The sequence below is a fragment of the Carassius carassius genome, chromosome 25, assembly GCF_963082965.1.
Source record: "Carassius carassius chromosome 25, fCarCar2.1, whole genome shotgun sequence".
In the NCBI taxonomy this organism is placed as follows: domain Eukaryota; kingdom Metazoa; phylum Chordata; class Actinopteri; order Cypriniformes; family Cyprinidae; genus Carassius; species Carassius carassius.
Window position 1 is genome coordinate 12695593 of NC_081779.1, and position 25603 is coordinate 12721195.

At 39.8% G+C, this 25603-nt stretch overlaps 1 protein-coding gene across 5 annotated transcripts in view; it reads left to right on the forward strand.

Moving 5' to 3' along the window:
• The window catches only part of LOC132104209 (CUB and sushi domain-containing protein 3-like), a 435094-nt gene that overhangs the window by 83355 nt on the left and 326136 nt on the right, over positions 1-25603 (forward strand). The gene's annotated exons all lie outside the window — the stretch shown is intronic.

Sequence of the window (25603 nt, forward strand, 5' to 3'; positions counted from 1 at the left end):
CCCCTATTTTTGGAAAAAGTAACTTATCTGGCTAAGCTAGGCTATTTTTAAAGCAGCTGATCTACTGTCATGCTATCGACAAATATAGTCTGCTGTCATTCATCATGTATTGCATGAAAGGTGAACAAATGCCATGGAAGTTTGTAAAAGAGAGAGAAGGGACTGATCAGTAAGATGTCAGAGAGACAGAAGCATGTCTTCATTCAGAAATTCAGTCATCTTTATTTCTTTCTTGTCATAACCAAGGCAACCTAGCAGCCGGCTCTATCTGTATGAGAAGGCAAGAGGGCTTTTCCTTCCGACGCCCTTGCAAATTTTTGTCTCTCTTATCTTTCTCCCCACCCAGCTGACTCCATGCCAAGTCTTTTTTTCTCCTGTTTCTCTCTTTATTTATTCAGCAGGCGAATGGTTCGTCCTTTGGTGCAGTTGCCGCATGTAAGGGGGTGGGAGAGGCCACCAAGAGAAGGAAGAAAGCATTCTTTGTGATCAGGGACCTGAGCTTCCCAGTAAGACAAAGGGCTTTGGCTCAAATAGGCTGTCTCAGGATCTGTGAGAAAAGAGCCAAGGTTTAACATCTTTGATGGTTCTCATTTTGGTTGGCTGATTAAGTGCAAGGGTAGAGCACGGTTGTCACTTTACAAAGTTCATAAAGTCAGTAGGAATTTATTTGAGTCAGTTAAATGTGACAAGAACAAAAATAGATGTTTACCAGAATGTTGCCCAATCAGCTGGGGTCTTAAAGCGTATTTTAAAGTTGCAGTAGTCCACTCAGTTACATTGATTTAGCAATTTCCATAATTCAAACCTTCTGTGAAAGCCACATTTCTATTAGACTCTGAAGCAACAATAGCCCCACTTAAAGCAAGGCACTACAGGTGAACAGGGTACAACTTTTAACTAATAGATATTGATTAATATCTATTCAGCACAAGACATTAGATAATTTTTTTTTGTATTTCAGGTTTACTGAAATATTGGGCCTTATTTTAACCATCTAAACGCAAAGTGTAAAGCGCACGGCGCAGGTGCACTCAGGGCTTGTCCAAATCCACTTTCACTATTTTAACGACGTAAAAACGGTCCGTGCGCCTGGGCACATTTTTGGAATGGGTTGTCCCTATTCTCTTAATGAGTAATGGCGTAACGTTCAATAAATCAACTAGAGTGTCATCTCCCATTCCCTTTAAGAGCGAGATGCGCTCACGCCATGGCAGATCGCTATTTACATGGCAGGATTTGTTGGCGGAAAAGCTGAACAATTCTCAAGCGAAGAAACCGATCTGCTCGTGTGCTGAAGTTAAAGCGCGCGAGCAGATCATCTACGGGACAAGCAGGAATTCACCAAAGCTCTGTGCGATGAGTCAGTTAATTATATGTGTGTGTATTGGTACGATTGTTCAATTAATTAGCCAATTTCATTCATCATTATAAGTACTAATAGGCTGAATTGCAAATAGGTAGCCTAATTCTAATACACACAATGTCTATCCATCATTACATTTTATATTTATGTAGCCTACACAATAATATTATTTTACACTGTAATCCTTTTGTTTTTAATATTTGCCATGTTTGTGTGATGTGCATCCCTCTGTGTAATAAGCAAAGTCAACGCGCACTGTGGACCCGCCCAGAGGGTGCATTTTCTACCAACGCGCTCTTTAAAATAACAAAAAAATATTGCGCCATTGACTTTAGACTTTAGACCAGGTTTGAGTTGGTCTATGGCGCAGTCTATTTTCAGCTCCTTAAAATAGCAATTTGCCAGCAATGTGCCTGAACACACCTCTTTTTTAGACCAGCACGCCCACGGGTGCACAAATTGGCACAAAAGCATTGGCTAATTAAAGGACATAGCGCTGGACGGGAAAATGCGAACAGCGCCAGACTGTAACTAGCAAACACACTTGCGCTGCGCCTTGCGTTGCTTTGCGCCAGGTGTATTATAGGGCCCATTATGTTTGTATAAGCAAGTCCATAAATCTGAAAATAAGAAAATGGGGAAATGGGAATAAAATGTTAAATAAATTGGACAAAAGATATATTAAAGGACCAGTTCACCAAAAAAAGAAAATGTACCCACCTTCAGGCCAGCCATCATTGGAACAGAATTCAGCATTACATCACTTGCTCACCAGTGGATCCACTGCAGTGAATGGGTGCTGTCAGAATGAGAGTCAAACAGCTGATAAAAATATCACATTAATTATTTTTTATTACATTAATGTCATTAATTTTGTCACATTAATAACTGTTTTGTACTGAATTTGCTTGTAAACAGTGCATGATCTGTGCATATTTCTCTCCTGATTAAGATGAAATGACTTTCTCTCGGGAGAATACAATATTATGAATAGGGGACTCATATTTTAGCAAGAGCAATAATTTAACCCTTAGATAAGTTTGAGGTTAAAAACGTCTTGATAGATTTGTTTATTACAAGCACAAAGCTTTTTGCATCACATGACATTGATTAACTGGAGTCAAGATAGATTAGTTTGAATGTTTTTATTAGCTGTTTGAATTCTCATTCTGATGGCACCCATTCACTGCAGAGGATCAATGATGAGCAAGGGATGTTTTGCTAAATTTCTCCAAATATTTTTCGATGAAGAACACATCTACATCTCGGATGGCCTAAGGGTGAAAATATTTTCAGGAAATTTTCCATTCCTTTAACAAACTCCTCTGTAAAGACCTCCAGAATATAGATGGGAATAAAACTGAGTAAGGTTTGGTGCATTTAAGTGCCGATGAAGCTGAGATTTCTGGCACAGTGAATGAGAAAAAAAATCTGTGCCGTTGCCTATAGTGTCTTGCCAAGACATAGGAACAGTTCAGCATGAGACTGAACAAATCCCTCCACCATTATGTTTTTAAATTGAGACCCCTCTGTATCCTCTCAGCAGGGACTTGCGCAGCAGATACGGATACCCTTCACCAGTTTCAGTGCTGCTGTTCTGTAGGTCTTGTAAAATGCTCTCTGTGCCACAGAGATAGCATTGCTCCAAATATCATCCTCCAGGTGCCACAATTGGCTGACTCCCAGGGTTCATTGAATAGGCTACTGGGAGTATGCTGAGGTAAATAGTTGATGAGAGATTGCTCAGATTAATTAGTTCAGCACATTTTCTTGGCTTATTCAGTCTTCCGCATTACCAAGCCTGAAAACGTAACCTGTTTTATAAAAAATAGAAGGGCATATAAATAGATTTTCCCCCTCCTCTTCCCTTTTAGATTGCAAACAAATAATATATACATTTTCCAGATTAAATGCAAATGACAGTGGCATTTTCATATTTGTACTCAGTTAGGAAATTAGCATCTTAATGATGTGAATCATAATGAGCTAGTGTGTTGACACTCTAATGACACACACACAAAGTGTGTTTTTATATTTATTAGCAGATAAATTCAGTTTAAAAGTTCCACTTTCAATGGAAAGTTGACATGTCTGGCCAGTTGACTGCATTTAATCGTGCTATACTCCTTTTTTGTTTTGTTTTTTACATTTATAATTATTCATAATGTCTCCATTTAGATAGCTAATTAAACGTGTGTGTGTGTGTGTGTGTGTGTGTGTACAACCCTCCACATGCACATAATCATAATTGTACGTCATGCAAGGACAGATACTTTATGTACATATGAATGAACATGTTTCAACATGCTAATATTGTGCCATATAATTCTGTAGCATCCAGGTTGTCATAAGGGTCAGACTGCAGTCCAGATTATTCCTGCCTAGAATAGTCCAGAAAACAAATGACTATGTATGACCAGCATGGTTTGATAAATTTCTCACATTTCCAGCAAATGAGTGCAGTCAGGCGCACATTAGAGCAGAATGGCAGTGGCATTAAATATTTAGCAGTGCTCTTATTAATGTTCATCCCATCAGCCAAATGCCAATCCTTACCAAGAGAGTGATAGAATGATTATTTTAGCTTCTATATCCCTCCACCCTGCCGTCCCAAGTCCCCTTACCCTGAGGAAAAAAAAACCTCTGAAAAGGCCGTGCGCGCAGATGGCAGCAAATACAGTGGGTTTCAATTACAGTCTGAATGCCAAACAGTATTTACTTGATTCTGGAGCACCTGTGTCTACTTGAATATAACAAAATGCATAGGAAAGACCAAGGCATCTCGGTAACTATAAGGTTTATAATCACGCTGGAGTGCTCAAAATTGTGAATATGAATGGGAATATACTTCAGAGATATTTTACTCATAAGAATTTCTAGGGATGCCAATAATTGTGTCCAATGAGTATTTGAGAAAAAACTTTGTTTCATAATGATATTTCCCCCCATTTTTAATTCTTATTATCCAATGAAAGGATACATTTTTGTAAATTTTTAAAATAAAAGATCAAAAGGATTAACAATGCAGATCAATTTTCACAACCTTTTTTGATCATATTTACCAAGGCTGCCAATTTTTTTGGCCATGACTGTAACTGTATACTACTGTTAAAAAAAGAGGTTAATACAAAAGTCAGAGTAAAGAGAAACATTCTGTATCAAATAAATGCTTTTCTTCGGTTTGTTATTCATCAAAGAATCTTGAAAAATAAAGCATTGTCAAAAAAAAGAAGAAGAAGAAGCACAACTTGTCAAAATGGATAATAAGAAATTTTTCATGCGTCACAGGAGTAAATTACATTTAAAAAATATTAAAATCGGAAACAGTTATTTTAAATTGTAAGAATATTACACAATATTGTTTTTACTGTATAAAATACTTCTTCCAAAAAAGAAATCACAAAAATAGTACTCCAAAGTTTTGAATGGTATTGTATAATGATTATTTATTTAATTATTTAATATTTTCATAAATATAGATATTTATTAGCTTTATTTTATCAGGTCAGGGCAGGTTGTCGCATGTTTGTTTGTCATTTTATAGAATAGATTTTATTTACATTTTATACTAGCAGTGGTTTGACACAAAATTCTACGCTGGCATTTACATTTTTATTTATTTATTTATTTGTATTGTTTAATTTGTGTATCATTATGCTGCCACTAGTACACAGCTCCAGGTGAAGGGAACAGCCTTTTCAAAGGTAGATAAACAGTTTTCCTAAGAAAAATCTATCTATTGCATTATGAGGCATTGCAGGGTTTTTGACTGGAAAGTGTTTGTGGTCAGAGCTGTGAAACTAATTGCCTGTGAGGGGAAATCAGATCATTTTAATATCTATAATCAATATTTTACCAGGGTCTTTGAAGTGCCACAGCTGTGGGGGCTTTTGGCTCTGTGACGCTAACAATGGAGGACAGGAGGCAGATGCAAGTAAAGGTAGTTTATTGACAGGAGTTGTGATGGATGAATGCTGGTGAGTGACGCAGGAACCACGATGGCAGCACAGACAGGTGGGTAGGTGATTTGAGTGCGTTGGTAGAGATGACGGTGGTGGTAGATCGGTGATCCGTGGTGATAATCCGTGAGTGACTGTGATAATCCAAAGTAGACCGAACAGGAAACAGGGCAAGGACAGGAACACAGGAGCACGAACAGACATCAACACATGGACCTCAAACAACGATCTGACAAACAGGAGACGAAAGACAGGGCGTTATATAGGCGGTTGGAATGAGATGCACCTGCCGCTGATCAGGCGATCAGTGGCCACACCCACATGAACCAATCAACATGACATAACATGACTACAGCTGGAGACGGTGCGTTCACGAACCGTGACAGTACCCCTCCTCCTAAGGACGCCTCCTGGCGTCCCCAGAATCTCTTACCTGTCGATTGTAATCATCGATAAGGGAGTGATCCAGGATGTCCCTGGCAGGTACCCAACTTCTCTCCTCCGGACCGTAACCCTCCCAGTCCACCAAGTACTGAAATCCGCGTCCCCTCCTTCTAGAGTCCAGAATACGATCTACCAAATAGGTGGTCTCCCCATCTACGAGACGCGGCGGGGGAGGGACCGGGGTAGGCGGATTAATGGGAGAATGAAATACGGGCTTAATTTTGGACACATGAAAGGCGGGATGAATTCTCCTGTACGTAGGAGGGAGTTTAAGGCGGACTGCCACCGGACTAATGATTTTGGTGACAGTAAACGGGCCAATAAATTTGGGAGCCAATTTATTAGATACGGACCGGAGAGGAATATTCTTGGTTGAAAGCCACACCTTTTGACCCACGACGTATACGGGAGGCCTAGACCGGTGGCGATCGGCCTTGGCCTTGGTGCGCGCCCCCGCTTGGAGTAGAGTCTCACGGGCTCTGGTCCAAGTGCGGTGGCACCTCTGGACGAAGGCGTGAGCGGAGGGGACCGCAACTTCGGATTCCATACTGGGAAAAATAGGTGGCTGGTAACCTACACTACACTCAAAAGGAGATAGGCCCGTAGCTGATACTGGTAAGGTATTGTGGGCGTACTCCACCATAGACAATTGTTGGCTCCAGGAGGAAGGATTCTTGGAGACCAAACATCGCAACACCCTTTCCAAATCTTGGTTGGCTCTCTCGGTTTGCCCATTGCTCTGGGGGTGAAACCCTGAGGACAGACTTACAGTCGCTCCCAGTAGTCTACAGAATTCTTGCCAAAATTTAGCCACAAATTGGGGTCCCCTGTCGGAAACCACGTCTATCGGGAGGCCATGTAAACGAAAGACGTGGTCTACGACGGTCAACGCTGTCTCCTTGGCTGAGGGTAATTTGGGCAAGGGAATAAAGTGGGCCGCCTTCGAGAACCGGTCCACCACGGTTAAAACTACCGTGTTTCCCTGGGAGGGTGGGAGGGCGGTAATAAAATCTAGAGCGATGTGGGACCAGGGTCTCGAAGGAACCGGCAGCGGTTGGAGTAACCCATCAGGGGGCCGATTGGAAGTCTTACCAGTGGCACAAACCGAGCAAGCCAAAACAAAACTGTGAATGTCGCGAGCCATAAGTGGCCACCAGAATCGTTGCTTGACTAAAAATCTAGTACGGTTAACCCCTGGATGGCAAGCTACATTCGAGCAATGTCCCCACTGGATAACGTTGGACCTTAATCCCTCCGGCACAAATAAACGGTTCGGTGGGCACCCGGGCGGAGGCGTTACCCCTTCTAAGGCCGTTCTGACCTTCGATTCGATCTCCCATGTGAGAGTGGAGACCACTAATGTCTCAGGAAAAATACACTCGGGAGTGGACGGGCGTTCGGAATGGTCAAAAATACGCGACAAAGAATCGGGTTTGATATTTTTGGAACCCGGGCGGTACGAGATAGTAAAGTCAAAACGTCCGAAAAAAAGTGCCCACCGAGCCTGCCTGGAGTTCAACCTCTTGGCGGTGCTAATGTACTCTAAATTCTTGTGGTCAGTCCATACTATAAAAGGAACCCCCGATCCCTCTAACCAGTGTCGCCATTCCTCTAATGCCATCTTAACTGCCAACAATTCTCGGTTACCAATATCATAATTTCATTCTGCCGGAGATAAACGATATGAAAAATACGCGCAAGGGTGGACCTTGTCGTCTAAGGGAGAACGTCGAGATAACACCGCTCCTACCCCCACCTCTGATGCGTCGACCTCCACCACGAACTGACGTGTAGGGTCAGGGGTAATCAGAATAGGGGCTGAACTGAAACGGCTCTTCAGTTTGGCAAACACAGCCTCAGCTGTGTCCGACCACCTGAACACAGTCTTGGCGGAGGTCAAGGCGGTCAGAGGTGCGGCTAGTTGGCTGAAGTTGCGAATAAAACGCCGGTAGAAGTTAGCGAACCCCAGAAACCTCTGTAGGGCCTTACGGGAATCTGGGCTTGGCCATTCTACCACAGCCTTAACCTTCTCGGGATCCATGCGTATTCCCTCAGTCGACACGATATACCCCAAAAATGGAATTGACTGTGCATGAAATTCGCATTTCTCCGCCTTGACAAAAAGCCCATTCTCTAGCAACCTCTGAAGCACTCGTTGGACGTGCTGCACATGTTCCTGGAGAGAAGAAGAAAAAATCAATATGTCGTCCAGGTAGACATAAATGAACTGATCGATCATATCTCGCAGCACGTCGTTGACAAGTGCCTGGAAGACCGCTGGGGAGTTGGAGAGCCCAAAAGGCATAACCAAGTATTCAAAGTGCCCTCTGGGGGTGTTAAAAGCGGTCTTCCATTCATCCCCCTCCCTGATCCGAACCAAATGATACGCATTGCGTAAGTCCAGTTTTGTGAAAATTGACGCTCCCTGCAACCTCTCGAAGGCCGAAGACATCAACGGCAAAGGATAAGTATTCTTTACCGTGATGTTGTTCAGTCCCCGGTAATCAATACAAGGTCGCAGAGATCCGTCCTTCTTTCCCACAAAAAAGAACCCCGCCCCCGCAGGAGAAGAGGAAGGGCGGATGAATTTAGAAGCTAGAGAATCAGAAATATATTTCTCCATAGCCTCCCTCTCTGGAACAGAAAGTGAATAGAGTTTGCCCTTAGGCGGAGACTTACCTGATAGTAAATCTATGGCACAGTCGTAAGGACGATGCGGAGGAAGAGAAGCAGCCCGAGACTTACTGAACACTTCCTTCAGATGGAGGTACTCAGCGGGCACGTTAGACAAATCCACCGCCTCCTCCTGCAACACAGACACAGACACAGACGGACAGGCAGACACTAGACAAGACTCATGACATCTTTTGCACCAAGACAAAACGGAGTTAGAGAGCCAGTCAATGCTAGGGTTGTGGAGGAGGAGCCAAGGGTGTCCGAGGACAATGGGTGCCAGGGGAGAGTCAAGGATGTGAAAAGAGATGGTTTCGGAGTGATTGCCAGAGGTGATGAATGTAATGTCTTCAGTGATGTATGATATGGTGGGAAGTTGCTGACCAGTGAGGGCGTGAACCGTGATGTGGTGCGGAAGAGGTCTGAGGGGGATGTGGAGCTTGTGGGCTAATGTGCTGTCCATGAAGTTACCTTCTGCCCCGGAATCCAGTAGTGCCTGACAGTGATGTGTCTGTGCTGACCACCGCAGCCATACCGGGAGGAGCGTAGAAGATGATGGTGATGATGATGAGGTCTTCTCGGCGGAGATCCCACCCGATAGTAGCCTCATACGTACTACCGGGCCTGGCCTTTTACCGGACAGGCGTGGGCTTGATGTCCGGCTCCCCCGCAGTAAAGGCAAAGGCCCAGGGACCTCCGCCTCTCCTTCTCCTCCCGGGAAAGCCGAGCTCGCCCTACCTGCATGGGCTCGTGATCGTAGACGGGGCTGGCCACGTCCCCGCCGCTGAACCGCACGTCTGCCGGTCCCCTGGATGGGGTGTTGAGTAGCCCCCTCCTCTCCATCCGTGCCAGACGTGCGTCGACCCGAAGGGCCAGCTCAATGAGTCCATTGAACGACGGGGGAAGGTCCAGGGCGTAGATCTCCCTCTGGACGCGGTCAGCCAGCCCATGCAGGAACATGTCCCACTGCGCCTCCTCGTTCCAATGGCACTCCGCCGCCAGTGTCCGGAACTCGATGGAGTAGTCCGAGACGGATCTCTCGTGCTGGCGCAACTCCGCCAGCCTCCTGGCCGCCTCCCGTCCTGCGGCGGCCCGATCAAAGACCCGTCTCATCTCGACGGAGAGGGCCTGGAACGAGGCGCAGCATGGGTCCTGGTTCTCCCACACCGCTGTTCCCCACAACGCCGCCCTCCCAGAGAGCAGGGTCAGGACGAACGCCACCTTGGCCCTCTCAGTGGCGAACGTTCTAGGCTGGAGGGCAAAATGCATATCACACCGGTTAAGGAAAGCTCTACAATAATCGGGTTCACCTGAGTAAGCCTCCGGAATCGGGAGGCGTGGTTCCGGCTGGAAGGGGGCCTCCGATGGTGCTGGTGGAACAGGCGGTGTGAGTGGCGCAGTGGGAGCTCGTAATAGCTGGAACTGTTGGGTGAGCTCGGACACCTGCGTCACTAAAGCCTGAACCGCGCGACCAGTGTCGTTAAGAGTCCGCTCCTGGGAGTCCATCCTCCGAACACTGGCGCTGAGGAAAGCTTCGAGAGAGGAGGGTTGATTACTCGCTGCCTCCATGTTGGTCAGATCGTTCTGTGACGCTAACAATGGAGGACAGGAGGCAGATGCAAGTAAAGGTAGTTTATTGACAGGAGTTGTGATGGATGAATGCTGGTGAGTGACGCAGGAACCACGATGGCAGCACAGACAGGTGGGTAGGTGATTTGAGTGCGTTGGTAGAGATGACGGTGGTGGTATATCGGTGATCCGTGGTGATAATCCGTGAGTGACTGTGATAATCCAAAGTAGACCGAACAGGAAACAGGGCAAGGACAGGAACACAGGAGCACGAACAGACATCAACACATGGACCTCAAACAACGATCTGACAAACAGGAGATGAAAGACAGGGCGTTATATAGGCGGTTGGAATGAGATGCACCTGCCGCTGATCAGGCGATCAGTGGCCACACCCACATGAACCAATCAACATGACATAACATGACTACAGCTGGAGACGGTGCGTTCACGAACCGTGACAGGCTCATTATCCATGTGGATGCAATGGAATATTTGGAAAGAGAAAGGGAGAGGACGTGATGAGAAAGAGATCTGGAGAGAAGGATTGAAACAAGAGGTTAATATCTTGCCAAGAACTAAGAAAAATAAGTCCAAGTGCTGGAGCCACACTGACCCTTTATATCCATGGAAAAAAGCTAATTGCACAATTTGAATATATTTTGAGCTAATGGACCTTCCTCCCCCTAAAATCTCAGATTTCTCACTTATCATGCATTAGATGAAACAGACCCTGTACTGATCAAAAAAAGAAACTGCATTTGGCAAACAGACATATTTTTCTCATAATGCTAAAAGATTTGGTACACCTGTAGCCATAAGGTTTGTTAAAAAAATAAATAAATACAAACCTGAAAAGGTCATATTTAAGTAGTTCCTCCAAGCCCCAAAATCAGTATAGTATCTGGTCGGTACTGAAAAGTAAATTTTTAATTTGACACAAAATATGATATCTAGCAAGTTATTAGGTCATGTTTTCTCCCCCTTTTTTCCAAACCGCGACAAACACCAGTTTCCTTTCTCAGCAGAACATGATATATCAGCTCAACCAATCACAGTGCAACATTCCATGCACTGTAAACGGTGACAACCAATCCCACCGCACCATTCCACAGACTCTAGGGAGTCTTCCTCATCTACCTTGTACTTTGTGATCAACAAACAAACTTAGGGCTGCACGAGAAATCGATTTGTGATTGTCATTCGCTTCTCGTCAGTAAAGCCGGTTCTGTGATAAATGTCAATGGCGTGCTTTCAGATGGAGGGGCATTTAATACACGGAGACATACATCACTGACGAGTTAACTGCAATATCGCGTTCATAATCGCAGATGAGTCACAATCGATTATGATTGTCAGTGTAAGTGTTTTTATTAATGCCATTAACATTTTGTTTTTTCAGCGTATAGCACTAGTCAACTAAATGAATGCAACATGGCAAAATTGAATGCACTTTTGGAAGTTGAATGCAAGGGAAATATAATTTTGTAATCTGTGGTTTAATGTGATTTATATTGATTCAATAAAAATAATAATAATAATAAATAAATAATGTGTCATGTATTTAAATGTAGAATTTGTGTGTGTGTGTGTGTGTGTGTGTATACATATACAAAAAGAAAAGAGAGACAGTAGAAATATGTTGAAAATATACATTATGTGTAGTATATAGTACAAATATTCATTAATGGTATAATAGCAAAAGTATTAATAAATGAATGTGTTCAGAAACCAGTGTATGTGTTTAGCAATAAGTGTGTCAAAACAATTGATGTAAGACAACACTGTCAATATCATCAGATTATAGATTAGATGTAAGATGTTCAGCAGAGGATCTAGCAGATTTCTTTGTCTGAACTTAATTGGTCACAATAACAGTCAGGAGTACATGGTGGTTTGGGTAGCTGAACGTTGAAACACTCTTGGGAATAGTATTCCTATGTTCAGAGCTTATTTAGAGCTGAGAGCTGCACTATGTTTAATGTTATTACAGTTGGAGGTAGTAATCATGCTTGTATTCTCTCAATTGACGTTACTGTGTTTAATAGGAGCAAACATCTATTTCTTGGGCTTGGGTTGTTTATTTAAATGCTCTTTCTTCTGCATGTGCTGCGAGAGATCAGTGAAAGACAGTTTGATCCGGAACTGCTATTTAAAACCGCGTGTAAATGACATATGAAGATCTTGTCAGTGTGCCTGTGAATAACCTTAAAGCTTTATACAAACCAGAAATCTCAAATTCTTCTCTTGATGCAATATTTGATCTTTGCTTTAAGGATTGGTACCAAATCACTGTTAATTCTGAATTAAATAATACAGTTCTTTGTTCTCCTTCTGTGCACAATAATAACATCCTTAAAGGGTTAGTTCACCCAAAAATCATAATTAGACAATAAATTACTCACCCTCAAGTCATCCTAGGTGTATGAGACTTTCTTCTTTAAGACAAATCCAATCAGAGCTATATTAAAAAAGCCGTGTTAGACACTTAAATTATAGTTCGGTGCTTTTTATTTAACTTCTTATGCACTGCAACACCAGCTAAGTGCCATTAAACAGCTTTAAAGGTCAAAGACATTTTCAAATATAACTCTGACTGGATTTGTCTGAAAGAAGATATACATATACACCTAGGATGACTTGAGGGTAAGTAATTTATGAGCTAATTTGAATTTTTTGGTGAATTAACCCTTTAAACAAGCTTTCATCTTAGTATTATTTATCTGAAAAGTGTAACTATTTGGCAATTTACTAAGCTAAGAATTAGATTAAATATTAAATAAAGATTAAATATATTAAAGAAGTTAATATTTATCACATATATACAGACACAGAAAATGAAAGTACAAAATGAGTCATGTACAGTATATGAAATACCTGCATAATTTAAGGCTGATATTATACATGGTAGTCTCTGATCTAAGATACTGTATTATTACTATATCTCTGACTTGTACTCTAACCTGTTTTTATTTCAGAGAAAAATTACCCCATTACATTTTTATTTTTATTACATTTTTAGAAGAGAATGAAGAATGAAAATGTTCTATGTCTTCAAACTGTTAATGAGCAGAACCATGCATTAACACAGCGGTTCCCAAACTTTTTTTCCTGCGCACCCCCTTCTATGTCCCAACCGGGTTGGCACACCCCCAATCCCCACTTAAAAAAAAAACGCAACAAAGCTGTCTTTTATCGCCATATAAAGAGTCATGTTTAATCATGCGCAAATAACCAGAACACGCATGACAATAAAACATCAACAAAGTTTCAATATAATGCAACAAAGCTACGCACAAACTTCTACTTTTAAGAGGACGAGTGACAGACACAGGCTCAGTTACAGAAAGCACGGTTATTTTCAGCCGCGTAAAAGAAACATTGCCACGAATTCAAATGCGTCCCACCATGCTGAACACAATTAATTTTTTTTTTCAGTTTTACAATTATTATTTTTTTTTTTACATTAATTTAAACATTTACTTAAAAAACATTAGGATATAGCTTATATTTCTTATGTTAAATTATTTTGTGTTTCATATATTATTTATACTCACATAACATTACGCATTTAACGAACACATACAAGTGCGCATTTTGGCAGAATTCAATTCAAATAGCCATCAACAGCCCGCGGGGAGTCTGCTAGGTAGGCGTGACGTAAACATCGTCATGGGAGAGTGTGTGCGGAGGCTCTTAGAGGACGAACGCGTACCTCCCATTTTTTATGACCTCGCGGACAGGTGCGCGTGGTCAGTAGGCTTCAAAAGCACAATTGCACATGTGGAGGCAGTGTGAAGAAGCCCATTGCTACTCGAACCTGTGCAATCCGCTTGCACTTGGACTTAGACCATAGTGCGGCCCAGTGAAAAAAAAGGTTGAGAACCACTATAACACAACGGTTACGGAAATTAGAACGACAGTACATTGAATTAAATTGCACTGAAGTTACAAACGATCCACATCATTAAAGAGAATAAGGTCCGAAATAGATAAAATAAATAAAAACGAGGATCAATCTGAAACTTTTCAAGTGCGACAATAAAATTAGCCTACACACGATCCACAACATGATTAAGTTGCAAAGAGCATAGGCTCTAACATAAAATAAAATAAAAGAGTATGCATCTGGAACTTTTCAAGTGCAGCGCAAAAGTCGCTCAGCCTGCAGCGAGAGAGAGATTTCCTCAAGATTTTTTCTTCGCTCATTTTCTTTCTCTATTCTCGTCTCTGTTGCCTCCAAATCCTCACTCTCTCTTGGCCCCTCTCCTCCTGACTAACAACTTTATCATAAGATGTCCGACTTGACAGTTTCTCTGATTTCAGCCAGTTAAGCATATTTATAATATATATTATGGAAAGAATGAAACGAGGTGGCAAGCATATAGCCTAGCCTGCAGTACATAAAAGAAGAACAGTGCGTAGAAGACAGCATCTATCTTCTACGTTTCCATCGAAAACTAATAAATTATAGTTTTTTATTTAAAATTAAAGCGATTTCAAAGGAAATGTTTACTGTTCATGTTTTTTTATTGTATGGAAAAATCCCACTTTAAAAAAAAAACAGACCGCCATTACATTTTTCCTCTCGCGCACCCCCTGGTGGCAGCTCGCGTACCCCTAGGGGTGCGCGCACCACACTTTGGGAATCCCTGCATTAACAAATTGTGAAAAGACACCATTACTTGTGACCAGAGATGGGACCAAGTCACACATGTGCAAGTCTCAAGTAAGTCTCAAGTCTTAACCTTCAAGTCTCAAGTAAGTCCCAAGTATTTTTTTTTTGGGCAAGTCAAGTCAAGTCAAGTTACAAGTTATGTCAAGTCAAGTCAAGTCCTGTAGTAAGTCAAGTCAAGTCCAAGTCAAGTCACCTTATTATTGTAATATTACCTGCAGAATCTGATCTTAATAAAGTTAAAAGACAAGATATAAGTAACTGTCAGTAAATTAAAGTAATTTGGATTTGCATTGTAAATACTCATGTTCAGTAAACATGGAATCAAACAAAATTGTAACTTCACAAAATTATTTATTTTTCACATCTGCCAACAGTGTTTGAAATGTTTTACATTTTCAACATTGAGTCCATAAAACAAATAACAGCTAAACATCCAACAGACTCCTCTCTGAACACCTCTCTCTCTTTCTAACACAACGTGACGTGACATTCAGCCAAGTATGGTGACCCATACTCAGAATTCATGCTCTGCATTTAACCCATCCAAAGTGCACACACACAGAGCAGTGAACACACACACTGTGAACACACACCCAGAGCAGTGGGCAGCCATTTATGCTGCGGCGCCCGGGGAGCAGTTGGGGGTTCGATGCCTTGCTCAAGGGAACCTAAGTCGTGGTATTGAAGGTGGAGAGAGAACTGTACATGCACTCCCCCCCACCCACAATTCCTGCCGGCCCGAGACTCGAACTCACAACCCTTCGATTGCAAGTCTGACTCTCTAACCATTAGGCCACAACTTCCCCTCAAACACAGTTTACATACAACATTAAACTTTCTTACATTTCTCCTCTCGCTCTCTCTCTCTCTCTCTCTCTCTCAAGTTCAAGTTGCTTTATTGGCATGACATTTGAGTTACAGTATTGCCAAAGCATTTAGATACAGAATAAAATCTAAAATATGATAACAATAAAATACAATACAATAAAAATAGCAGCAGCAGATAATATTTCTAATATTAATAATAGTAATTATATACAATTAAGAATATCAAATAAAACAGTTGAATACAATAAATTATCCCCTTTGTATGGTGTGTATGGTGTATAAATATTTAGCAGCTATTGTGACTGCCGTCTCATTCTCTCCAAGTATATAGAGTAGTTTCTCCGAGTCATTTAGAGACAAGAATGAACGGTTCAAAGCTTCAAACTGTGAGAAGAATGTTTCTCTTGTAGTGCTGTATTTGGGACAGACCAGAAGGAAGTTTTTCTCATCCTCTGTTTGATTCAGCTCACAGTGTTTGCACAGTCTCTCTTCTCTCGGTAGCCAGGATCTTTTATGTCTACCAATCTCTATTTCCAAATCATGATCACTGAGTCGATATTTTGAAAGGATTTGTCTTTCTTTTAATTGCTTGAGTGATAAGTAATTTGCCAGTTTTGTGGTTCTGTTTAGGGCCGAATAACATTGGAGTTTGGTTTGGAGCTCAAATTCATTTTTTCATTTTTCATCTTAATTATACTTCAGATTTTTGTCAATTAGTTTCTGAATGTTGGGGTTGTGATTGGAGTTAGACTCAGTTTGGGTTTCCTTCATCAGGTGAAGCACGAGTGTGTTTCTCTCTCTCTCTCTCTCTCTCACACACACACACACACTCTCTCTCTCTCTCTCTCTCTCTCTCTCTCACACACACACACACACTCTCTCTCTCTCTCTCTCTCTCTCTCTCTCTCTCTCTCAGAGTATATCCGTAAGTCATTACCTCTACTACAAGTTATTGCACTTGCAAAATATAAGATTCGAGAGAGTCTTGTCTGCAAGCCAAGCATGATGTGGCCTATCCCACCATGTATGCGCCACCGGTATGCGCGCTCATAATGGAAGCATCGCGGTCAACTTTTCAGAGAGCCGCAAGCGCACCGCAGGTCATGTGACAAGAACCAATCAATCAGCTTCATCCTTTCCTGTAACAACGTTGAAAGCTCAGACAAGATGAAGGAACAGCTGATCATAGCTGTATATGGATTGCCATTTTGAAATAAATTTAGTAGCAGAGCTACTGCAAGCGATTTTTAGTGCTGCATATCCATTTATCCTTTGCTCTTCATGGAGAGAGCGCGTCATGGTTGCTTAGCAACGGCAGACGCCTCAGGGGCGCAACTGCCCGAGCGCTTTGGAAACAAGGAGAAAGCGGCGCACCTAGCGATTTCCACGCGTTTTTAGGCGCGAATTATTGACGACAAAAGCGATGACCCTCGGTACCCCTCAAGCTGAGATGTTGATGTGATGTGATATCTGATCTAAGTGGGCGTGGTGTGCGTAAGGTAGAGAGGGCATGACTGATGATAGTGTCCTGGTCCAGTCATGACAACGCGATTCTCAGCCTGCGCTCCAGCTGAGTAATCAATTTTATTTTTAAAAATAATGTATATATTTTATATTCAAACTGAAAACAATGTGATTAACACTCAAGTCATTCAAGTCATCCTGTCTCAAGTCAAGTCAAGTCCCGAGTCTTTAACTTCCAAGTCCGAGTCAAGTCTCAAGTATTTTATTTTTTGTCAAGTCAAGTCACAAGTCATAAAAATAGCGACTCGAGTCGACTCGAGTCCAAGTCACCAAGTCACAAGTCCCCATGTCTGCTTGTGACAGAAAATAATATCTTGCCCTGATAATAAATGTCAGTGCTACTATTGGATTTTACATCATTCAGACACTTCATTTGTGCTAATATCTGACTCACTGTGTATTTTGCATTGAGATCTCTTCCTTATTTGCATCAAGTTTTATCTCAGATGCTGATTATTTTATTTGTTATCATAAAGTATATCTGTTATTAATTATTGTATGATTGTGCATTAGGGACTGAGAGACCATGTGCAATAGCTTGTGGTCCCACAGACCTTGTAGGTCACTGCAATGATGCTCCAGGTCTGCCGACATATGGACTTTCTAGCTAGGCCAGGTAATGAACAGCATGTTAGCACATTTCTAGAGGGCTGATGGTCCCGTGGCCTGTTTTAGCCTTTACCCAGATGACAGAGCAGCATGTGGAACTGTGGCCTCTCTTCTCATCCTGGCCAGATTTATAAATCAGGTACCAGCTACAGTCAGCTAAGAAAATGGATTGAGAGTGAATTAACCAAATGAGAGCTACTTAGTAGAATATAGTGCTTAGTGAATAGGTTGTCGCTTACTGACCAGTGAATAGATAGATAGAATAGTCTGGCTGTCCCTCACAGATTTCTTCTGCAGATTATCAAGTCATGACTGAGTTTTGTTTTTGTAGACCACTATGAAAGCGAGGGTGACAGTGCTATTCAACAGTCTGAATTATTTCCATGACTCCACACAGCATATGACATGCGATGTCCTCCCCCTCAGCCGCACCGTAGGTCGCCTTTGTTATCAAAACTTCCCGTGCTTGATTGCCTGTAATCTGATTCTAGATCAAGTCAGTCATACTGAATGGGAGTAGACAGGTCTCTCCACTTAACAAAGATGAGCTAATACAAAGCCAAAAATACAGTGAGATGAAGCATCACAATGTTTTTAAGGGGTCTGTAATAGAAGATATTCTGCAAATATATATTTTTATTTTCTCAACATTTTTTTTTATATATTTTGAAGGCACTTACCTCATAATTTGCAGTCTTGGAAGAATTGTTAAATGAGGGCTCAAATAATTACTGAGAAAATGATAATCAAAATTAATTAATTACTTAATAAGCTTGCAAAACAGCAAATTGAAAATACTGTAGCTTTAAATACTTCATTCTTTATCAGTTATATAAATAGAAATAATGAAATAGAAAATTAATTTGTGATTATGAAGTCGTTGAAAAACATTATTTATTTCTACATCGTATTGTTTGGCATTTTCAATTTGCTTATCTTCATTTTTATTTAAAGTCAGGTCACCTTTATTTATATAGCACTTTATACAATATACATTGTTTAAAAGCAACATTACAGGGATAAATCAAATATAAAATCAAATATAATTTAATCTTTTTTTTTTATTTAAAAAATTTGATTTATTGATTGTTTTTCCAATGATTTATACATTTCTATTGATTGAGTTTGTCATTTGAGCCCATAAATTGGTAAATATAGCTCTTGTGGTAGTGATGGCTTTTCTTTGGGAAAAACAAAAACATAAAAGTAGTTCATACGAATCATATACTATAGACTAAGTCTCCTGAAAGGTACCACTTTATTTTAAAGGGGTCATATAATGTTGCTAAAAATATTTTTTTTCGTTTGAGGTAAAAAAAAAAAAAAAACACATTGTTTTCCAAATACTGTGCATTATTGTTTGTCCTTTGTGCCCTGTCTTTCTGAAACAAGTAGTTTTTTACAAAGCTCATCGGTCTGAAAAGTGTGATGTCTTCTGATTGGCCAGCTATCCAGTGCATTGTGATTGGCCGGGGGCTAGAGTTAGGAATGGCCGCTGGATATCATCCTCTCTTGGAAGGCCAAACAACATTTTGCTGTATCAATTAATCACACAGCGTCTCCACAACATGGCGCAGGCGACAACAGAGAGAATAAAAGGTACCCCTTCTTTCTTTGCGTGAACATTTGGGCGGTGTCATGCAAATCTTCCCACATCGTGATGTAGACATGTGGAGGCCTGTTAAAATGTTTTAGGAGGGCGTGGACAAGTCTTAATTTTTATAAAGTGTACCTCTTTAGATTTTGCTACTTTACAGATCTTCTTTATGCACCAAGAGCTTTTAACACTCCAAAAATATATATATATTTTTTTGCATCATATGACCCTTTCAATGATACTTTTTAGACAATCTGTTGACTACAAATTTGCAACTTCATGTCAATTAACAGTCATTAGAGTATTAGTAGACTATCTGCTAACGCTTGTCTAAAGGACACCATCAAAATAAAGTGTAACCTTTTTGGGCCATATGTTAACTTTGTGTAAGGAACCAACCAAAATCTTAATCTCAAACTCTCTGTTAGTTCATGTACACATCCAAAGTCAAAAATGGTAATTTGGAATGGCATGAGGGCCATTTTTAAGTAGACTGTTACTATAGCTATTAAGAATTCCCAAAACAAGTGTTTGCATACATAAAGATTGTTCTTTAACAACTAAAAAAGGTAGCAAAACAAATCTCTTTTAGCCAGAGGCGAAACCCACTCTTCTGTCGTACAAAACAATATTTGCCTCATAGAATCCCAAGCTCATTAGCTAGACAAGTGCATCCATGTCCATGTTAGTGAACAGAAGGTTCCATATAAATAGCAGGGTCTGCTTGAGTGGGAGACTGGAACTGTCCTCGGCAGCAGATTGCTTTGAGGTGGGGTACGGGGGGAGCTGAGGTTGAATACAGGCAATTTCCCCCCACTGAGGGTGAGTATGGTGCTGATGGAATGTGGATTTTGATAAGGCAGTATGCCTGTGTGAGTGGTACGTCTGGCTGGGCAGATATAGAAGGAACAGAAGGGTTTTAATCTGGGGTAGTGAGCTGCAGCATTAGCAGCTGGGGCGTGCTATAGCACACTGTATTTTGCGACACAACTATGCGATTTGTTTCGAAGCATAGGAGATACAGTGTTTGATTCGCTGAGTGGTCACAGATATTTGGAAATAAATCTCTTGAGGCATCGCTTACCCACAAGCTTGTCTTTTCCTCATTAATTACTCTACTGATGGAAAACTGTTTGAAAGTTAAAATCTACAACTTAACTGGTGTGGGTCATTCTTGTTATGCAGAACCTTTCAAGCTCTGTAATTTGAACTGAAACTTTTAAAATGAACATGTCTTAAAGTTTAAAGAAGTATTTCTTCCCAGCAGACTTTTAGAAATATGCTCAGGCCTTTAAACTTTAAACTTTGTTCATTGTAACTTGATTTTTACACATTGTAAAGGAAATGAAACTGATCCACTAAAATAAAGGATTGAGAGTTAACTTACTTGAGGGCATCAACTTAATATTGTTATAATATTACAATGTATGTAATGTATGTAACTGTATCATATTGTAAAGTTTTACAATTTGTGAAAGCTATGTAGTTAACTAATGTTAACAAATGAAACCTTTTTTAAAAGTGTTGCCAGACAAATGTATTTCCACAAAATAATTTAAATGAACTAGGTGTAACTCCTGTTGAAATAGTTCATAGATGTAACTTTCAAATTCTGAGACATCGTCATTAGTGATAGATTCACTGTAAAACTCATTCTCTAATGGCTTATTGTAGTTTTCCAGGATAGATCTTTGGGGACTTTGCGAATTGTTTGAGTACATTTTAAACTACAAAAAGGATTCATGGCTAACCGATAAAAGTGTGAGCTCACATAATTGTCCGTGGACTGAAATGAGCTATTATTACATATCGCTCCCTTTAACCACTGAAAATTTTAGTAAATATGACTGGTATGCTGATATTCATTATCAGTGGGTGAACTTGTGAAGGTTTTATGGTGTTTAGACAGATCAAACGGCAAAATGTGTAATCGAGCCAAAAACACATTTTCCGTTTGTTAAACTAACTAAACTAAACTTTAACTAACTTAAATAGGAAATTAAATGATCAAAACGTACACGGACCAACTGTCTTGTCCATGTTCTCTCACTTGAATCCTCTTGAGTCTTTTCGTTTTCTGTTTTTTTTTTTTTTATTGAAAACGGATTTGGAATGGACGGAAGATACCCTGATTTTAGAGGAAACTTTTTTTTAGACTGCCAAATTCATTATCCTGGTTTGTAATTTTATACAGATGTCAGTTTGAGTTTTTCTCATTTATAGAAACACAGAATTGCTTACAAAGAAATGTGCCATGTTACTTTTATTGACTTTCACAATTGTGGCAGTTACATAAATTCTCAACCTAAGTCCATTGCCTTCCAATATGACACATACCTTTGAGAGAAGTGAGCTCAGTTATGAATGACTATCTGCAAGAGCCATCTTGACTAATTAAGATTTATGAACTGTTTTTCCCCATGAGAGGCATTACAGTACATCTTTTTGGGGGAACCATGATATCATCTGTTTTCATTTTGTTGAAAGCTTCCCTGAACCCTGAGTCCCCTTCACCAATATTTAGATTTAATAGTAATGTGCTAGATGATAGGATCAAAAAAATGTCAAAAAGTAAAAATAAATGTATGGTCAGTCATCAAAAACTCACTAGGATTCTTTTTTTTTCCCATTGCTGCATATGTGGTGTTCTATATTATATATATTTCATATGTTTGATTCTTTTTGACATATAGCTAGCATATAAATTATGTTCTTGGAAATAATGTCCTTGTAATATAAATAGACTCAAAGCATTGGTATAGTAAAGGAAGCTGCCGACACATTTCAGTGTGTGGGTGTACTCTATATGTATATTCATACAAAATTGTGTCAATCTTTGTTGTGCCAACTGTACTGTACTTATGATTTCTCAAAAGCAAGCATAATTTACTATTATATTTTGAATTTCACAGTGAATGTCAAGTGTGTGTTATTGTTGTGTTTTATTTTTAGAACACCAAATAGGCTAATTAAAGGTGTGTTTGTTTGTTTGTTTGGACTGTTGCACTTAAACAGCAGTCCCAATTTTTTAATTTTTAAAAAAAAATTTTTTTGATCATTCATGCTTTATTATGCAAGTTAAATTAGTCAATCGCATTGTAACATTTAAAACAACTGATGTTTTATTTTTACATTAGACAAAACCCCATATAATTTTTATATCAGCCATTTATCAGTAATGAGCTGTAACATAAACATCAATATTTCATTTTTGAAATGGAGGATTATTAATTATAAATATAATTGAGGCCATACTATTATGTAGTTTCATTTGAGATTCCTCTCACATGAATCATTGTGTAAGTTTTGTAATGTGTCACAGTATCCATTTTTTTTTGCATTGAAGAAGTCTCAAAATGATGAAGATTTATGTAATGCTACATGGCAAAGCACATTCTACCCCCTTTTCAAAATCTCACATCTGACATCAAAAGTGTCCAGTTTAAATTGGTCGAACATTCTGCAGATCCACAAAACCAATAAATGGCCTCGATATTTGACCTGTGTCTAGTTCTCCAGTGAGAGAAATTAATTGACTTGACATCTCCATCTTTATCAAGTTCATTTGTTTTGTGGTTGAGCTCCCAGAGCAATGTACAAGATCGTATAACCCTGTTTAAATATCTTTATTAAACCCATCCGTCTTTATTCTCATCCATGTTACTCTCTCAGATGTAATTACATGTAACCATGGCAAGATGAAAACAATCAAATAAGCAGAGGAACTGCACCTTCCCTGTGGAATCACATTATCCTGTAAAACTCAAAAACGTTTAATGAGGAAAAAAAATCAATTAACTTAAATCTTTGACTTAAAATATTGCACTCTGATTAAGGAAAGATGAATTTTCACTTACAGAGTAACATGATTTTATCAGATCATATGCTCACACTCTGACTGTATATTACAAATACCATGAAACAGATGCTACTGGAGCAGATCAAACCCTCCAATCAAACCCTAAGCAGTAAAGACACCTCATTTTGCCACGATTCCCCACTGCACTACCACTGTGACAACGCTGAGTGATTTTTCTTTATTCCTCCCCGGGTTGTGTTAGAAAGTTTTACCATTCTTTAAGTGCCTAATGAGACTGACAGACAGAAAGAGAAGGAGAGAGACTGACAGAGAGACAGAAACAGAGAAATCTCTTCATAGAAATAAATGAGTATTACTATGAATAAGCATATTTGGCAAAATGTAATTACTGGATTAAAAGGAGGGGAATGCACATTAGGAATAAAGCAACATTAGAGGCAGGGGTGTCATGGTGTCTTCGCAGAAATGTTTCATGCTCTTGTGGATTAAAAGTGTTTTTTTTTTTTTTCTCTTTCCTCATGCTAAAATGGAATCTTCGTCATTTTCTATCATGTTGGAAGCAGTCATTTGACATAAGAAATAAAAATGAAATATAGACTGCCCTCTCCATTCAAAAAGAGAAAGGCATTATGTTTATGAATTATTTAGGGTAGTGAATGTTCTTCCAAGACAAATATGTGCAGTTGTCTAAAAGCATTTGAAAAGTTAAAGGAAACTTCATATGCCTTTCCATTTAGGCTGGATGGTAAAGCTCTATTCAGACAAGGTGAATTTGTGCTTCACAAGCTCTATCTGGATGGTAATTGTTTTAATGCAGTGACGTAAGGAAATAAAAGTATTTACAGAAGTTAGTCAGTGATTTGAAACCAAATCTGTGAGCTTAAAAGCAAGAATTAATCCAAAAGTCTGGCTGGAAATATTTTTGACATAATTTATACCATACATTAGCAGCATAAGCTTTGATCTTAATTATGTCCATATTTAGGCAATCGACTAATAACAACAGTTTCCAATCTTCTTGGAAAATGTTGAAATCCCATCCAAACAGTACTGAAGTCTTTGCCGTTTCGGTAGTGCCTTTGAGCATTATATGAAACTCTTGAGGTCAGAGGTTTGATGCTAGAACACTATTGCCTTCAAAGGAATCTTACATTTTCTAGACAGTTTTCGGTTAAACCATCCTTTTAATCCTAACTCGTATTACAGGCTGGTTTTTGACCCTGCTGTCACTATGGTGCCTTTAAAGTGTGTAGCGTGAGCTGATTGGTGGCTGGGAGCTTGAAGACAGTGGAGTTTGCTGCATGTTCTCGGGCCAGAAGCAGAATGTCCAAGTGATTTAAGCCCCGAAGATCATCTAACGAGCAGCAGAGAGTGGAGGCTCCCGACTGTTTTGGCTGTAGGCAGAGTGAGGAGATAGATTTGTTCCAACTCACGCAGTAGTCGAAAACAGCAGTTAGCGAAGCCCTTGGGGGTGGATGGACCCTGAACGGAGCTGCTGTTCCTTTTAAAGAACTCAAGCACCACTGATCTCCAACAACCTATAAAATCCAGTCCCGGGGTCTAATATGCAAGTAGCAGTTTGCAAGCATGCTTTAACTCGCCCCCAAGACTGTAACAGAATATTTATAACATTGTACTGTAATATTAAGTATAATCAAACTTTGATGTTTCAGTGGTCTTTGATTTCAAATTACAACATAGTTTAGACTGAGCATATGCACTCCCTATGTTTTGGACTGGAGTCCCATTTAGGATGACAGAATATCCTGTGAAGTCCACCAAAGTGTAATTCATAAACATACATTAAGGTAGTGCTGGTAGATCCTGTGCCATCCAGCCTCACAGATCTTTGTCCAGCCAGAACAATGATAAATTATCTGGTAATATATGCAGTAATTCAGACATTAGTAGACTCCTGGCTTTATTCATTGAGACTCTGCCAAGAGAGCAGAGGTTGGTGATTTACTTAGTATTTAATGCCTCACTTCCCATGATGCAGTTTGGTGGAGATACACAATACTTAGTGTTTCAAAAAAATTTTTTTTTTTTTTTTTTTTTTTTTTTTTTTTGCTATTTCACTACATAAACAGTGTGTGTTACAGTACACAGAAAAAAAGTCTGAAAAAAAGGTTTATTCCATTTCAATCTAAAATAAAAAAGTAAAATGCTTTATTTTACTATGTGCTGTTTGTTATTTCACCTTTTTAATAATGTGTACTAAAAATTTTAAGAAAAAAAAAGAGTATTCTTTGTGAAGAAGCAATTGGGTCATGTGTGAATTTACATAAGAATTAAGAACCTGGGTTCCATTTAATTTATTCTATAACAATCTTTGAAGTTTATGACAATTTTAAAGGTTAATTTTATTAAAACAAAACGGCAGTGTCCTAAGGATATTATTCAAAGGCATTTATAAATGATTTCAGTCTCACTGTGAGCTCATTACCATAAACCAAATCAATTTTGTCCATGTGACGCACACATTTTTGAGCAAACACACACACATATTTAAAAAATCCTCTCCGCATCTTAACATGTT